Source organism: Patagioenas fasciata, chromosome W (assembly GCF_037038585.1).
Source record: "Patagioenas fasciata isolate bPatFas1 chromosome W, bPatFas1.hap1, whole genome shotgun sequence".
Lineage (NCBI taxonomy): Eukaryota > Metazoa > Chordata > Aves > Columbiformes > Columbidae > Patagioenas > Patagioenas fasciata.
Window position 1 is genome coordinate 57,671,014 of NC_092559.1, and position 10,763 is coordinate 57,681,776.

The window sequence follows — 10,763 nt, forward strand, 5'->3', positions numbered from 1 at the left end:
CCCATATTGGTGTAAACGGGTACCTAAGGGGGTTACTGACTTGACTCGACCAGAAGGGGATCAGCTGCTAGCGATCTTGGGAGTAGATCGAGTAACCCCGAGACTTCTGTTGTGTCCCAATTACGGGAGCCAGGATGGACCCGCTAATGATTGTATGGAAGCAGGAGAAGGGTAAACAGTCTCCAGTTGTGGGTTCAAGTCCCACTAACAATTGTTGGAGGTTTGAGTCCCCATGGCAATTGAAGCTTTATAACATCTTAACCCATGGGAATTGAAATTTATATTGCTGTAGCTGTAACTGGAATACTGATGGTGACAGTTACATGTTGTATGATTAAGAAGTTTTTGTGCCTGGTACTGTGTTTTGTGTGAATGAGTGCTTGGTGTGAATGAGTGCTTGAGACACAGTCTGACTGCGGAGCGAGTGCAGAGTCCCGATCCGCAGTTCCGTGTTTTGCGCGAGGAGACTGGCCAGAGACAGACGAAGCAAATGATAGGTGTTTGTTGAACTGATAGCTAGTTTGATAATTATGTGTGTTATCTTTGTAAGTGCCCAGGCATTTCATGTCTATTGTAATAATCTGTAGAGTACAACCATCTGTACGGTGAGCAATTTAGCTCTTATGTGCATGTAAGGTAGGCTGTCTCTCATCTCGGTGTACTAAATTTAGCCTTTTGTGTGCACACCAGCTAAAAGAATCCTGTTTTGGGATCACAATTGTAATAGTCCAGATGAGACACCAATAAAAGCCTTGCCCAGTCCAGCTTTCTGAAGGCAGCAGGGGGGCGGGTGCTGATTGGGCTCCAGTGCGCACTGACCTATTTTGTCAGGGAGACCCAGCGGTAGCTCTACCCAGCTGAGCAGTAAGCGGCTCAAAGGTGCAATGCTAAAATCGAGATATTGTCTTGATTAAGGGTAATTGTGATCTGTTTGCATATTTGAACTTGGTTGTTGATTTGCATGTTTGAGCTCAGTATTTTAATTTGCACATTTATATTTGGTACCAAAATAATTTTTCTTTGGACAGATTTTAAAGAAAACTATCCATAAATGCTAAAGGCAATCTGTATGGAAACCAAATAAGAGAAAATAGGCAAATAAATTCCACAATGGGTAACTTTCAAGGCGGAGTTTTAAAGAAAAGTCCCCTCAGTTGTGTATTAGCTCACTGGAAGGAAATTGTTGGGACAGGGGGCACGGAAAGTAAAAAGACTCTTATCAAATATTGTTATCAATGGTGGCCACTCTATAACTTAGGGAATGAGGAACGGTGGCCCATCAATGGGACATTAGATTTAGACACCCTGTTGCAACTAATGTTATTTTTAAAGAGGGAAAGAAAATGGGATGAAGCTACATACGTAGACATGCTTTTCACCCTCTGAAGCTATCCTGAGTATCAGAGGGACTGTAGATTAGAGCCCCCCTGGGACCCTACGGTATTAGCTCTAGAAAGGGAAAATAAGGAAAAAGAAAAAAACGAGTAAACCCCAGAAATGTTGTTCAGGATCAGAGGACCTGCCAGAGTATTACAAGCCGCCAGCGGGAGGCGGGGCTGCGAGGGAACAGGAATGTGGAGCAGTGAGGGGGCAGGAGGAAAGCAGAAGCGGAGAATTTGATCCAGCCACCCCTCAGGGCAACCCAGTGGCTTCCGGTACTCGAAACAGGGAAATAGTGCAAGCCCCCCTCAGAGAGGCAGTAGGACCAGAGGGAGGTCCAGTTTTAATAAAGATTCCCTTCTCTTCATTTGATCTTGAAACATGGAAAACGGTAGCAAAAGATTATTGGAGTGATTCTGTGGGGGTTACTAGGCATTTTCAGTTTCTGGTTAAACAACATAACCCCGACTGGAATGATATACAACTATTATTAGACCATATGACAGAAACTGAAAAACAATTAATATTGAAAACAGCCCCAAGATTTGACTGTCAATCAAATTAGCAATGACAGGAGGGACGTGAAAGATTACTTCCCCTTGCAGGATCCACATTGGGATCCAAACAGAAGCGGACAAATGGACTTATTAAACCAATATAGAGACTGGGTTGTGAAAGGGAGGGAGTGAGCCATCCCACGAACAATTAATTGGTCAGCTTTGTACACTATTCATCAGGGGTCAAAAGAAACCCCCTCAGAATTTCTAGATAAGTTGCGAGATACTACGAGGAGATAAACCCCTCTTGACCCAGGTTCAGAAGTAGGGATACAGCAGTTAGTGTCATTATTTATAGGTCAGTCACCAAATGATATTTGGAGGAACTTAAAGAAACTGAAAGCAATAGAAAATCGGAATTTGGAAACATTGTTAGATGAAGCCTGGAGAGTATTTAGTAACAGGGAAGAAGAAGACCGTCGGAAGGATAGGCGTATGATAGTAGCAGCACTACAAGAGAGTAGGGAACTGAGAATTGGAAGGGCTGGAAGGTTCCGAAAGCCTTTAGAAAGGGATCAGTGTGCATGGTGTGGAAAAAAAGGACACTGGCAAAATGAATGTCAAGAAAGGTGCAGAGGAAGTAGGCAAAGGGAGAATCAGACAGTAGCAAATGTTGAAAGAGACTGATGGGGACCTGGGGAATCCACCCTAGCCGATCCACTGGCTGTAATGAAGCTAGGGAAAGAACAAAAACAAGTGGAATTCTTGGTAGATATGGGAGCAACATTTTCGGTTCTCAATCAAGCACTAATGCCAATAAGTAGCAACTACATAGTGGTAAAGGGAGCCACTGGTCGAAGTGAAAGAGCATATTTTTGTGAACCTTTGAAATACAGATTGGGTAAACAGGTAGGCATCCACAAATTTCTATATATGCCTAACTCCCCAAAACCTCTTTTGGGGAGAGACCTATTGGAACAAATGGGCGCATTAATCAGATTCGAAAAAGGGGAAATTACTCTGGAGGTAAATGATCAGCAATATGTGCAAATAATGAGCTTGCTTTTAGTGACTGTTCCCACAGAGGACAAAATTAATGAAGAGGTGGTGAACCAAGTGTATCCCGGAGTATGGACCACTGATGTGCCTGGAAGAGCCAAAAATGCCCCACCGGTCGAGGTAAAAATCAAAGAAAGACAGCAGCTGGTAAGGATTAAACAATACCCTTTGAAAAAAGAGGACGGGGAAAGAATTTGGCCAGTAATAGAGAAATTCCTGCAAATAGGGTTATTAAAGGAATGTGAGTCCAGTTATAATACCCCTATATTGCCTATCTGCAAGCCGGACAGTTCATATCAGGTGGTCCAGGACTTACGAGCTATAAACAAAATAACTGAAGATCTCTACCCAGTGGTGGCAAATCCATACACCTTTCTGACAGTATTAACGCCTAATTTGACTTGGTTTACTGTTCTAGATTTAAAAGATGCCTTCTTTTGCCTCCCTCTCCATGAAGCCAGCCAGACGATATTTGCATTTGAATGGGAGAACCCTAAAACTGGACGTAAAACCCAGCTCACATGGACGGTGTTGCCACAAGGATTTAAGAACAGCCCGACAATATTTGGAAATCAGCTTGCTAAAGATCTTGAATCCTGGGAAGCCCCGCCTGATGAGGGGCAGATGCTACAATATGTGGATGACATTTTAATTGCTACTAGAACCAAAGAGACGTGCATGACTTGGACTGTAAGTTTATTAAACTTTTTGGGGCTCCAAGGATACCAGGTATCACAGAAGAAAGCCCAGATGGTGCAGCAACAGCTGACTTATCTGGGTTATGAAATTAGTGCAGGGCAGAGGACTCTGGGACAGGCTCAAAAGGAGGCTATATGCCAAACTCCAAAGCCTCAAACTGTAAAAGAATTACAGACCCTTTTGGGGCATGACAGGGTGGTGCCAGTTGTGGATTTATAATTATGGACTGCTTGCCAAGCCATTGTACGCACTAGCAGCTACAGACCAGAAACACCTGCAATGGAATAAAGAAGCTACACGAGCCTTTAAAGAACTTAAGAAGGCATTGATGTTAGCCCCTGCTCTTGGACTCCCATATGTGAGTAAACAATTTTTCCTATTCTCTCACAAGAAACAGGCAGCACCCTTGGGTATACTGGCACAGGATCTTGGCCTGTACCAACAAGCAGTGGCCTATTTCTCCCAACAATTAGATGCAATGGCAAAGGGGTGGCCTGGATGCTTGCGAGCAGTTGCAGCAGTGGTACTGAATATACAGGAAGCCTGGAAATTTACCATGGGTCAGAAAGTGACTGTGTTAGTGTCCCACACAGTGTCTATGGTTCTAGAAGCAAAAGGGGGACATTGACTTTCCCCACAAAGGTTTCTCAAGTAGCAGGCTATCATGGTGGAACAGGATGATGTAGAAATTATCGTCACTAACGTTGTCAATCCAGCTTCTTTCCTCAGTGGCAACACTGGAGAACCAGTTCATCATGATTGCCTGGAGACCATCGAAGCAACCTACTCCAGTCGACCAGATCTAAAAGACAATCCTGTGGAAAACGCTGAAAATTGGTTTACGGATAGAAACAGTTATGTCCTGAACGGTGAAAGGCATGCTGGTTGTGCCATAACCACTAGCTGCAAAGTGATAGAATCTGGACCTTTGTCTAAAACTACTTCTGCACAAAAGGCAGAAATAATCACAGTATCACAGTATTACAGTATCACAGTATGTTTGGGATTGGAAGGGACCTCAAAAGATCATCTAGTCCAATCCCCCTGCTGGAGCAGGAACGCCTAGGTGAGGTCGCACAGGAATGTGTCCAGGAGGGCTTTGAATGTCTCCAGGGAAGGAGACTCCACAACCTCCCTGGGTAACCTGTTCCAGTGCTCTGTTACCCTCACTGAGAAGAAGTTCTTTCTCAAATTTAAGTGGAACCTTTTGTGTTCCAGCTTGATCCCATTGCCCCTTGTCCTATCATTGTTTGCCACTGAGAAGAGCCTGACTCCATCCTCATGGCACTCACCCTTTATATATTTATAAACATTAATAAGGTCACCCCTCAGTCTCCTCTTCTCCAAACTAAAGAGCCCAGCTCCCTCAGTCTTTCTTCATAAGGGAGATGCTCCACTCCCTTAATCATCTTTGTTGCCCTATGCTGGACCCTCTCCAGCAGTTCCCTGTCCTTCTTGAACTGAGGGGCCCAGAACTGGACACAATATTCCAGATGGGGTCTCACCAGGGCGGAGTAGAGGGGAAGGAGGACCTCTCTCGATCTACTGACCACCCCCCTTGTAATACACCCAAGGATGCCATTGGCCTTCCTGGCCACAAGGGCACAGTGCTGGCTCATGGTCATCCTGTTGTCCACCAGGACCCCCATGTCCCTTTCCCCTACACTGCTCTCTAATAGGTCATTCCCCAACCTATACTGGAACTTGGGATTGTTCCTGCCCAGATGCAGGACTCTACACTTTCCCTTGTTAAATTCCATCAGGTTATCCCCCGCCCAACTCTCCAGCCTGTCCAGGTCCCGCTGGATGGCAGCACAGCCTTCTGGCGTGTCAGCCACTCCTCCCAGCTTAGTGTCATCAGCAAACTTGCTGATGGTACACTCAATTCCCTCGTCTAAATCATTAATGAATATATTGAATAATATTGGCCCCAGTACTGACCCCTGAGGCACTCCACTAGATACTGGCCTCCAACTGGACTCCGCACCATTGACCACCACTCTCTGGCTTCTCTCTTTAAGCCAGTTTGCAACCCACCTCACTACTCTATTGTCTAGACTGTTGGAACGATAAAGGACTCAGCACTCCGATTCAATGTGAATCACGCCAAAGCCATTTATTACAGAAACATGTCTCCTTATATACGCAACTATTCTCTAATCACGAATCCACGCTCCAAGCATGGATTCGCTAAATGAGTATCATGGGCAGTCCACATGCTGGAGCCCCACTGATGATAGGTCCGACGACTCACGCCATGCTGAGGCCCTGTTAATGAAGAAACGCCCCTCTTTCTCACAGCAGATTCTGTTCTCAGCTTCTCAAAGTGGCCTTGAGATTCCTTTGGGCCTGACTAATTCAACAACATATCTCCTTCTAACGAAACCCCTTCACACTAGACCACACCTCCTCAATTTAGCTGTGAGGATGCTCTGAGGGACTGTGTCAAAGGCTGTACTGAAGTCAAGGTAGACCACATCCACCGCTCTGCCATCATCCGTCCACCTTGTTACATTCTCATAAAAGGCTATGAGGTTGGTCAAGCATGACTTCCCCTTGGTGAAGCCATGCTGACTGCCCCTAATGACCCTCTTATCCCTGATGTGCCTTGAGATGACACCAAGGATAAGCTGTTCCATTACTTTCCCAGGGACAGAGGTGAGGCTGACCGGTCTATAATTACCCGGGTCCTCCTTCTTGCCCTTTTTGAAGACTGGAGTGACATTTGCTTTCCTCCAATCCTCGGGCACCTCTCCCGTTTCCCAAGACTTGGCAAAAATGATGGAGAGCGGTCTAGCAATGACTTCAGCCAGCTCCCTCAGCACCTGCGGATGCATCCCATCTGGACCCATGGATTTATGGATGTCCAGACTATTTAATTGTTCCCTAACCCAGTCCTCATCGACTAAAGCAAACTCCTCCATTAACCTGGCTTCATCCGGGGTCTCAGGGGTACAGGGTTCCCCAGGACAGCCTCCAGCGGAGTAGACAGAGACAAAGAAGGCATTCAGCAATTCTGCCTTCTCTGTGTCTTCTGCCACCAGGGCACCCACCTCATTCATCAGTGGGCCTACATTGCCTCTGGTATTAGTTTTATCTGCTATGTATTTGAAGAAGTTCTTCTTGCTGTCCTTGACCCCTCTCGCCAGCTGTAATTCTAAGGAGGCCTTGGCTACCCTAGCTGCCTTCCTGCATCCTCTAACAGCAGCCTTATATTCCTCCCAAGTGGCCAGTCCCTGCTTCCATGACCTGTAAACTCGCCTCTTCTGCTTGAGCATACCCAACAGATCCCTATTCAACCATGCAGGCCTTCTGGCTCCCTTCCTCGAATCGCCCTTACTCGTGCTTTGGAATTAGCTCAAGGTAAAACTGTTAACATCTGTACTGACTCCAAATATGCTTTTGGGGCTGTGCATGCGCACGGAGCAATTTGGAAAGAAAGGGGACTTTTGAACTCTCAAGGCAAACATATCAAGCATGCGGAGGAGATATTGAAACTAGTGGAAGCAGTTCAGCTTCCTAAGGTGGCAATCATGCATATTAAGGCACACCAGAAAGTGAGTTTGGAATTGGAGAAAGGAAATGAACTGGCGGACAGAGAGGCAAAACGAGTGGCTAAGCAAAAGGTAAAAACAGAAAGTGCCTTAGTCCCCGATGGGCAAGTCTCTTTAGAAGGTAAGTCAGAGTATACTAAGGAAGACCGGAAACTCATTGCAGATTTCGAGGGATCATATAATTAGGAAGGGTGGGCTTACACCCCACGGGGAATACTTATGTTCTAAGGGAAGAACATAGGAAAGGACATTGGGGAGCAGAGACACTATATAAACATTTGATCAGGGAAATAAGAGCTAGAAATTTGTATACCACTGTAAGACGGGTGACACAGCAGTGTGATCTTTGCCTCCAGGCTAATCCCAAAAATACGCTCAAGCTAGAAATGGGTTGAATTGGGAAAGGAAATGGGCCTGGGCAAATTGATTTTTCAGAACTCCCAAGAAAAGGGGGGTACCGATATTTGTTGGTATTAACTGATACTTTTTCAGGTTGGCCAGAAGCATTCCCTACCAGGACAGCAAAGGCTCGGGAAGTGACTAGAACATTAATACAGGAAATAATATCAAGGTTTGGAGTTCCAGCTATTATATCCTCTGACAGAGGGCCACATTTTATTTCAGAAGTGACACAGCAAGTCAGTTGACACTTGGGAATAGACTGGCAACTACATACTCCTTATCCCCCTCAATCCAGTGGCCAGGTAGAGAAAACGAATCACTTGATTAAACAACCAATTGTAAAATTTGGGCAGGAAGCTAACCTGGCTTGGCCTCAGTCCTTACCTTTGGCTCTTTTGCGTATACGAACAAGGCCAAGAGCAAGAGAAGGATTGAGCCCTTTTTAAATCCTGTATGGGAGGCCCTATAGTGTACAGAAGGGGATGTCTGCACAGGTAGGAGATGAAGTTATGACTTCTTACATGGTGGCATTAGGTAAACAACTGAACAGAATTGGGAAGCATGTGTTTGGGACTCGGGGTAGAGGTTTGGGTGGGCCAATACATAACATCCAACTGGGAAATTATGTTTATGTAAAGTCTTTTGCAGAGAAAACTTTGGAATCACAGTGGGAAGGTCCATTTCAAGTCCTTCTGACATCCTTCACCGCTATCAAGATTAGAGAACAGAACGCCTGGATTCATCATTCTAGAGTGAAGAAAGCCTGCAAAGCACCATGGATGGTAATCCAGGTCCAATCTGGAAAATTGTATTTCTCACGATCATAGCCTTAGGATATGGTTGGGATGAAAACTGGCATGTGAAGTTAACCCAAAAGATGGGGAACAATTTGATTCTTTCAGACTGTTGGATATGTACGGTCCTCCCAAGAGGAACGGAATTACCGTTGTTCGGTGTTCCCCATCCAGATTGGAGAAGACAAGGGGGTGGATGGGGAAAGTGGGATGCACACCGGAGTCAAACTTGTCCTTATGGGGAGGATCTGAATAAAACTACAGGAGGAAATTTCAGATTGGTGCCTTGGAATCAAACTGAAATTATAATTTATTCCAGATGTATGAACTGCACAGATAAAATCATTAGTTGGCAAAAGTTTCCGAATTGCAGTGAATGTAGTCAGTCGCAGAATGTAGGAACTTTCAATGTAACCAAGCTGAAAGACCTAGGGTTTAATTACAATGTAAAAAACATCGGAAAACATAACTTCCCTTCCAATATGGGAAAAAAAATGTAGCCTAGCTCCTGGGTGGTGGTGGCTTTGTGGAGACAGATGAGCCAGGAAAAGTCTACCTGATAATTGGCAAGGCCAGTGTACTGGTGGATACATATTACCTCAAGAACAGGTGTTGAACCATTCATATCCACCCTCAGGCATTGTTAGGACATTATGGAAAAAAACACGTTCAGTATCGAATAACCTTCTCATACAGAGACTCTCTGGATTTCATAGTTTTGCCAGATGGTTTCTTTCTTGGCTAGGGGTGAGTTAGAAAAGGCTGTTGTAAATATATCAGCCACAATAGAGAGGATTGAAAATGCCACTGTGAATGCTCTTCAAGGGCTCCAGGAAGAGATATCATCATTAAGTAAAACAGTCCAACAAAATTGCATGGTTCTAGATCTCCTGACTGCAAAAGAAGGAGGTGTACGTGTAGTGATAAATCAGAGTTGTTGTTCATATATTAACCAGGAGAAACAGGTAGAAACAGACATCCAAAAGATATAGAAACAATCTCAGATCCTCCATCTGATTACTTTAGACGAAACATCGTGGGGATTTTCTGAATTATGGGAAAAGCTTACTTCTTGGCTTCTGAATCTGACTTGGTTACGTTCCCTATTTGCAGCCTTAGTAGGGATATTAGTTTTGGGAATACTGATCTGCATAATGATGAAGTGTTTCTTGTGGTGTTGCCAAAGTACTGGGGACACCTATAGCAACTGGAAAAGGAATCAATTAAGGCAAAAATTAGAATCTAACAAATACTTTGAGAAAAAGTTAAACAGGGAATCATTATATTATAGTAAAAGAATTTACTAACCCTCTTGAAAAGGGGGGAATTGATGGAGGGAACTAACATTTTAAGGGTTAACCAACCACATAATGGGTGTCTACTAACGAACTAACACTTTAAGGGTTAGCCACACAATAAATGCTTAGTTTAGAGCTTTATGTTAACAATTATGTTAAGAAAAAACAGAACCTCATCGAATGCCAAGATAAGAAGTTTTACAGCACCTAGATGTAAACTTGAGGAGACGAGATAACGAAGATTTACAGCAAAAGGGGGGGAATCAGTCTGGTTTCACTTGACTTGGCAGCTTGGGTTCCAGTCAATTCAACATAATGAGCCAAAGGTAAAAAGTTCACTGTGACGAAGCTGAAGGAGCCTTCATCCAAAGACCCCCAAAGACCCCTTCTCAAGACCACCAGATGGCAATGCACAGGCGCAACAGGGAGGAGTCAAGGAGGAGACTATGGAAATGATTACCTGGGACTCATTTTAATAAGAAGCGGGGAAAGGTTATGAATATGTATAGGCGTTCCTGCGGTTATTATGAATATGTAACACCTTGCTGTATTTAAACACACCTCATATTGTTAGAAGTTGTGCACGAATGGTGGAACGATTCCCCTTGCACCCGACGTCAAATAAACATATCTGCTTTATAACCTTGTGAGTTGTAAAGTTTTATGACTTCATCGGTTGTAAAGTTGTTTCTGCTCGTCACTACATTTTTTTTTTTATGTACCAATTTAGATCTTGGCATAGCCAATCATCATCAGATCCGTATTTTGGCCGAAATACCTTCCGCTCTATTATTGGCTCTTTTGTTCAGACAAAAACACAGTACTTTATAATTTTCTATTTATACTTCCTTTTTGTACATCACACGTTTCCCCAACACCTAAACATCCTCCCTAAAGGACTGTATGGAGGAATGTTATCATTTTTCCTTTACATTTCCCATTCTGATTCCTGAGGCTTCTCCTTCCACCTCATCCCTCCTCTCAGAATGCCCCTGACCACCAAGGTAGTACTTAACAGTCTGTTTTCTTACCTTGGTCCGTGCACAGAGTTGCCTGGTCGCTTGTATTGTGCCTGACACT

The 10,763-nt window shown here is 44.3% G+C and overlaps 1 pseudogene; it reads left to right on the plus strand.

Annotated features, from left to right (window-relative positions):
- Window positions 1-134: 134 nt before the first annotated feature.
- Window positions 135-9,692, plus strand: LOC139826329 (endogenous retrovirus group V member 2 Env polyprotein-like; annotated as a pseudogene).
- The last annotated feature ends 1,071 nt before the right edge of the window (window positions 9,693-10,763 follow it).